Here is an 8,312-nt window from a genome sequence, read left to right on the forward strand (position 1 = left end):
AGAAAATCATGAATAATCACTTACAATTCCTGGACTTGGGTAATAACAGACTTACTATCTACCATTTTATAGTCCAAAAATTTAGCGGCAACAAATTTCTTTAACCCGGCATCTTCCGTTTTGTATTTCCTTTCAAGCGCTATCCACAATTATTTTGACGTCTCCATATTACTATAGATGTTATACAGATCGTCCTCTAGTCCGCTAAGAATGTAATTCTTGCATAGAAAATCAGAATGCTTCCACGACTTATTCACGAGAAAGCATTCATTTTCTAGAGTTTCGTCGGACAGAACAGGAACATCTTCCTTAAGGAACTTCTGCAGACTTAAAGTCGTCAAGTAGAAGAACATCTTCTGCTGTCACAGTTTGAAATCAATCCCGAAATTTTTTTTGGGTTTTTCTGCTGGTGCCAATATCGGTATTGTTCGGCTTGTCGATGCATTGGTATTCACCATAGGAACAGGCTGGTTCCCGTTGTCATTCGTCATTTCTATAAAAGAATGACACAAACAAACGTTAAAATCACGTAGATTTTAATCTCCACTGGAGTATAAAACCACACAGGTTTTAGTCTCCAGAAACAGTGAGTATAACACAAACATAGAAAATATTAAATTCCTTAAGCTTGTTATTATTCTGTATTTGTAAAATAATTTTGGAGAAGATAAAATAACATATAAACAGAAATGTAAAAGAAACAGAATTTAATCCGAGCCCACTGAATTCACAATGTTTCCTTAAGGAATTTAATCCCCTCCTAGTACCCAAGGTTGTGAATTATTTCCTCCAGGATAGAACGAATTACACACTGGTGTAGCGATACTTCAAACCCCAGTATTTCAGTGAACACAAAGATCGGTAGCAAATCACACTTACTGTTGCTTTCTTTGTAGTAAAAATAATGCAGAAGAAAGGAGGAGAAGTCAGAAATTCGTATGAAAAATCTGAGAGAATTGACTGGTATTTATAGCCAATGTTGAGCTCAAACTGAAGAGGTGCAACTCTTCAAAACTGAAGAGGTGCAACTCTTCAAAAGGGCTGTTTGTGTAAAACGGCCATAAATTAAATGACTTTTACAAAAACACAAAGGGCATATACTATTCCGTTGGATTTAATATTAATTTTTCGTTTAAAAAACGAATATTTAATAATATTTCTGTTAATATTTACTATTAACAAATAAATATGGTCCAAAAAGTTAATTAATCAATCATTTGACCGAATCCGAAGCCGAGCGAGCGAGCGACGATGACGACGGTGCGAGACTTGCCTTCTTCTTAACTCTTTAAGAGTTAGAAGAAGTGCAATTATATATATATCCATCAAAACTTTTTCCTCTTCCAATATGAGATAATGTCCCTTTGTCAAGGAGGGAAAATCAAATATTTTCAATTTCCCTTCATTTCTCATTCATCCTCTTTTAAGCTACATTTAAGCTTAAAAACCCAACAGTTTATATCACTCGAACCCTTTCCCGTATTATTAAGTGGCGGTGTAATTTACATTCTCTCTTTTAAAAGTTTACTCAAATCAAATGGAAAATTGTTTGTAATGGATTGTAGAAGTGAATATATGGATTCAAAGTAGTCTACTTGGAAGAATTCATCTGCCGACATAGGACCATTGCCTATATAAATGCGCTACTATTATATCCACTTGCACTTCAAATGGTATGGTTTTGCACAACCAAACGTTCTGTTTCTACCGTCCCATTCAAGACCAATATTCCACACAGATATTTTTCTCCTTAAATCCTTTGAGGTTTAAAATGACGATCAAATTACAGATAATATCGTCAATGTTGTAGCCTAACATACCTTTAAAAATCTGATTTCACAATCTTATCAAGTATGAATTTGTTACAATCTACTGGATCCACTTGGCTATATCCGTCCCTCGCCTACTTACATTCCATTTTTATCACAAGGTACAAGTTGGAACTGAATAAAAATTGATGGAACATTATCACTACATTCCGGGACGATTATATGTTCTATGCCAATGCCAAGCATAATATGTAGCGAGTTAATCGATCAATTTGGAGTACTTATCAATATGCCCTAACAATAAAGATGATTGAAAAAATAAAAAAGATTCGTGATTTTGTCCAATGAAACCTACACCAATATGGCAGCAAATTAAATCTCTATTTGTGAATGTGAAACAAAATTTAGGCACTCTGCAAGCTTTAATTAAAAATAGTATTGATCCCCGACTAAAAGTCAAGCTAATACTAACTTATAATGCTAATTCTCTGAGCTGCATTTAAGCAATCCTAAAAATCAGAACTTAAAAATCTAGTTACGGGGTAATTCCATTAACGTTGCTTGTGTTGAACCATAGTTTTGTAGAAAGAATGTAAAGACAAAAAATAAACCCATTAATAATTTATTGACATTTAATTGCGTAGTTAATGAAAATTATGGTTCTATGTTTTACGATTTGAGGGGCCGGACAAGAATGCTATTCTACTCTACTCTTAACCCATGACATTTTTTCAAATAACAAATCAAAGCTAATAATATTTTTGCTCGCATTATCGCATACTTGGTTTTCTGTTTATAACGATTATTATATCTAGCCAAAAGAATTTGCTATTTGCTGCTTTTTAGTACACTGAATACACTTTATTCAGTCTTAAATTTTGAAAGTTGAGTTGCTTTCTCAGACTTTAGCTGAATATGAGACTTTGATAGGTTATGTGCCATGTTATATTTTGATGATCTAACAAACGTAATGATAAGAATCATATGGGGAACCTGTTACATATCTTCAAAGTGCTAAGGAACAATAGGTCTCAAGTTGGGCACAAATTCTAACAATCAGAGTCAAATAGATAGCAGAGGGAACAGATGAACATAGTTCCCTTACTGACTGTACCAGTCAACTGCCCACAGCTGTAAAGTTGCTGCAACTGTTTCTCTGCACACACGCAACAGTGTGACCAGTGCAGCAGCCACCTTTTAGGACATGCCTTGTACCGGATATTGCTTGCATCATCCAAGTGACATCACTTGGATATTATTAACATGAAGCAATAAAGAAAACATACACTTGCACATCCGAGAATTAATCAAGTTTTCTCTCAAGTTTGTTGCCATCCTGCAAGCGACTTCCAGGCTTCAAGAACAAATAATAACATAACGAAGGACCGGTTTCTAGCATTGTGTTATTATATGTCCTTAGTTATGTTGCACCTTTGTTAGAGTGATTTACGTGTAATTTCTACTTAACTTAGCTAGAAGCATTGTGTAGGAAACCAATTGTAAAACCATACACCTTGTTTTTGTGTCCTGACCAGAGTTAGTCGAGTTGTGAGCTTTATAATAGAGTTGTTACAAAGGGGCTTGTAATAGAGTTATTACAAGTGAGTGAGGGATTAAGAGTTTAATTTTTAGGTTACAATAGGTTGTAATCTAAAGTTGCTTGGTTAATGAAGTTGAAATCCTACGAGTGTATGTCGTGATTTTTAATCCCGAAAGCTGGGCGTTTTTCACGTAAAACTGTGATGTGTCATTTACTTATTTCTTTGTGTGTGTTCAGTGGGAACTGATAGAGAACCCAATTCTCTATACAATTTAGTAGACCCTAAGTTTCTATCAATTGGTATCAGAGCGGGTTCTTTCTATCAGGCTAACACCTAGAAAGGATCTTCATGGTTGCTCCACCAAACTTTGAGGAAGGCCAATCTACCTATAGACCACCAAGATTCAATGGCCAATACTACAAATGGTGGAAGACAAGGATGCATGATTTTATCAGGGCTGAAGATTCAGAGCTCTGGGATATTATATGCGATGGACTCTTCGTCCCTATGAAGACCACTAACAAACCAGCAGTGACAATTCCCAAGACATGGAAGGAATACAACAACGCTGACCGCAAAGCCATAGAGAAGAACTTTCGAACAAAAACAAAATCTTTGTCTGTGGTATTGGACATGTAGGATTTCTACTTACCAATTTGCCAAGGAGATCTGGGAAGCTCTCCAAACAGCACACGAAGGGACAACTCAAGTCAAGAAGTCAAAGATTGATATGTTCACCACTGAGTATGAACTCTTTAGGATGAAGGATGATGAGTCCATTCAGGACATGCACACTGGATTCACCTCTATCATCAATGAGCTCCACTCTCTGGGAGAGATCATTCCAAGGAACAAACTTGTCGCGAAAATACTTCGCGTATTACTTGGTTCCTGGAAAAGCAAAGTAAATGCTATCATAAAAGCAAAAGATCTGCAAAAGCTGACCATTGATGAACTCATTGGTAATCTGAAAACCTATGAAATGAATAAGAAGAAGGATCATGAAAGAAGAAAGCCCAAAAAGGAGAAGATCCTAGTCCTAAAGACAGACAATAATGACTCAAGTGGTGAGGATGCTGATATGGCTTACCTGACAAAGGGGCAGCTCTAGCAAGCCAAGAGGGTATGACTTATGTCATAAATGTGGATAGCCAGGATACTTCATCAAAGACTGTCCTCTCCTCAAGCAAGAACATAACAGGCACAACACACATAAAGAAGCCAAGAGGAGCTCAGTTCCTCACAAAAGATTCAAGAGAAAAGATGCCGCTGACAATGTTGTGAAACAAGCTCTTGCTGCATGGGGAGATTCTTCCAGTGAATCTGGAGAGGATGATGCACATGGTGATTGTCACGACCCAAACACCGACCGTCGTGATGACGCCTATCATGGAACTAGGCAAGCCAACTACTCAACCAGTTCAACCAAATAAAAACTTTGAAAATTAAACGGAAGCAGTTAATATTTAAGAAAAACCTTTTAAAAACCGAAATAAAACCACAACGCCATATAAATCCCTCCCAAAAATCGGGGTGTTACCGAGTACATGATCATCTATACCAGGATACAACCTACTACAATGTCTGAGAAATAAGAACTAAAATATAAATAAAGATAATGAAGGAGAGTCAAGGCCTGCGAATGCCATGCAGCTACCTCGATAGTCTTCGTGATCTCGACTCCTCACTTAGCAGCCGCTGTAACCGGAAGCACTTGGATCTGCATACGAGGTGTAGGGTGTAGCGTGAGTACAACCAACTCAAAAAGTAACAAATCCAAACTATGGATTGAAAGTAAAGATGAACTCAAATGGCACAGTTCAATATAGAAAGTAACAGCGCAGAAACGTAGACATGCTTTCAAGTTCGATGGATATCTCAAAACAGTAAAATGGATCAAATCTGAATGATATAAAGAATATAACTCCTCTACTTCTACAATGCCAATGCACATGTTGTATGTGACGCACCATGCTGACAACCTCATGTGCTCACACTCTCAAATGCTCAATCACTCGGTACTGTATATGGCCCATACGTCCCAGGGAAGATCCATCCCGGATTATATATATCACCGACCATCAGTCACCCAGTACCAAGTAGGGCCAATCCATCCCATGGAGAAGATCCATCTCCAGGTATAAAATGCTTCGGACAAGATCCATGTCGAGGGAAGATCCATCCCTCAATATAATCAACCACGCTCACTGGGGGTTTGTGCAGACTCCGAAAGGGCTTCTTCACCACAAGCTCTATTATAAATCAGTAATACCACTGCGATTTGCATCCCGATCCCATAAATGTCACGTATAATCAGGCCCTCGGCCTCACTCAGTTATCAATTTCTCTAGTCTTTCTCTCACGGGCTCATAATGTTATGATACTAGCCCGAAAATAATGATATGATGTATCAATAATTAACAACAGAGATTGAGATATAATATGAAATGAATGAATATCATTGAGTACGAAATATCAATGAAATCAGTAAGACAACAGCAAGAAACGACCACTACGGGTCCCAACATTACCGGCATAAAGCTTAAACAAGATATCTAGCACGAGTGAGAGCTCAATTACTTTATCACACGATGAAAACACGGATATCAACAAGATAGAAACACCGGACACTGCCATGGAATCGACCAGGTCACAATTCTCACGGTGCACGCCCGCATGCCCATCACTTGGCATGTGCGTCACATTAATACCAATCACATAACACATAAGTTCGGGGTTTCGAACCCTCAGAACCAAGTTTAGAAGTGTTACTTACCTCAATCCGAGAAAATCCCTACTCCAATACGCCTTTGCCTCGCAAGTCGGCCTCCAAATGACCCGAATCTAGCCACAAGCAGTACAATACAATCAGTACGGGCTAAAGGAATCTATTCTACAAGAAATTATGAAGTTATAACTCAAAAATTCGAAATTGGCTCAAACCCGGCCCCCGGGCCCACATCTCGAAATCCAACAAAAGTCACAAATCCAGAAATTCCATTCACTCACGAGTCTAGTCATACCAAATTCATCAAAATCCGACACCAATTGGTCATTCAAATCCCCAAAATTAACTCCCCAAAGCCCTAGCCTCAAACCCTCAAGTTATAGCTCAAACACACACCATCTAGGTGGAATATCAGTGGGGAAACATCCTCTAAAATATGAACACAAGGAACTTACCTCAAGAATCCCCTTGAAAATCCTCTAAAAAACCTCCAAAATCCGAGCTTAAGATATTAGAAAATGAAGAAAATTGTGAGCCCTTATGTTTATATGTTTTGCCCAGTCAAACCGCACCCGCAGTCCCAAAATCCGACTCAGTGGTCCCGCTCTTGAGGTGCAGACTCCGCATCTGCGGAAGTCACTTAACCAAGCCTTCTCCGCTTCTGCGAGCCTTGGACCGCATTTGCTCCATCGCAGGTGCAGAAAATTTCATCGCATCTACGGCCTCTTCCTAAAGCCTTCCTGGCTGCTTTTGCGGTCCCTGTCTCGCTTCTGCGAGCTCGCATCTGCGGTTCCCAATCCGCATGTGCGATTACACCAGCAGTCCTCAAACTTCTGCAGCTCTTCAACTTCAAACCTTGATCCGTTAACCACTCGAAATCAACCCGAGACCCTCGTGACCTCAACCAAACATACCAACACTTCTTAAAATATCATACGAACTTAGTCGAATCCTCAGACCATCTCAAACAACATCAAAAACACGAATCACACATAGATTCAAGTCTAATGAACGTTGAAAATTTCAAATTCTACAACAACGCCGAAACCTATCAAACCATGGCCAATTGGCCTCAAATTTTGCACACAAGTGACGAATGACACCACGAACCTACTCCAACTTCCGGAAATCCAATCCGACCCCGATATCAAAAAGTCCACTCCTTGTCAAATTTTCCAAAATTCTAACTTTGGCCATTTCAAGCCTAATTCTACTACGGACCTCCAAATCAAAACCGGATGCGCTCCTAAGTCTAAAATCACCTAACAGAGCTAACATAACCATCAAAATTCAAATCCGCGGTCGTTTACACATAAGTCAACACTCGGTCGACTTTTTCAACTTAAGCTTTCCATTGTGAGACTAAGTGTCTCAATTTATTCTTAACAGCTATAAAGCTATAAAGCACAAATGGAGAAGTAAATGGGGGAACGAGGCTATAACTTTCGAAACGACCGGTCGGGTAGCACAATGTGACACCTCCATGATGGCAGTCAAAAGTGAAGCAGCTAATTATGATTCTATCTTTGCCCTGATGGCAAAATATGACGATGATGAAGATGATGATGATAATGATGATAATGAGGTAAACGTTCTAGACGTTCAAAGAAATTTGAAGTCTTACTCTCAAAATAACTTATATCTTTGGCAAATATTTTAATTGATACTTATCACAGTCTTATAAATGATAAAAATATATTAACTGTGGAATTAGGAGAGGTAGAAAATGAGAGAGATGATCTGGTATTAGTAGTGGCTGACCTAAAAGAAACCATCGAGAATCTAATGAAGGAAAAGAATGTTCTGATTAAAAAAATTGAAGACGTAGAAAATGAGAGAGATGATTTGTTGATAGTAGTCATGGACCTAAAAGAAACAATAGAGGAATTAAAAAGAGGAAACATTTATGTTGCTAATTTTGAGTCCTTGCAAAATAGGGATCTCACATGTCTAAGTGTTGTTGATGATGATGCTGAACTATGGCACAGAAGATTGGGTTATGCAAGTTTTATGTTGCTAAATAAATTGGTCAAGAAGGACCTGGTTCGTGGCTTGCCTAAGTCAAGCTTCAAAGATCACAAGGTGTGTGATGCATGTGTAAAAGAAAATCAAGTCAGGTCCTCATTCAAGACCAAAAAGGAACTTAGAACCTCAAGGCCACTTGATCTCCTCCATATGGATATCTGTGGACCTATGAGGGTGACATGTAGAGGAGGAAAGAAGTACATTTTTCTCATAGTGGACAACTATTCTAGATTCACCTGGACCTTGTTT

This window comes from Nicotiana tabacum, chromosome 19 (genome assembly GCF_000715075.1).
Source record: "Nicotiana tabacum cultivar K326 chromosome 19, ASM71507v2, whole genome shotgun sequence".
Taxonomy (NCBI): domain Eukaryota; kingdom Viridiplantae; phylum Streptophyta; class Magnoliopsida; order Solanales; family Solanaceae; genus Nicotiana; species Nicotiana tabacum.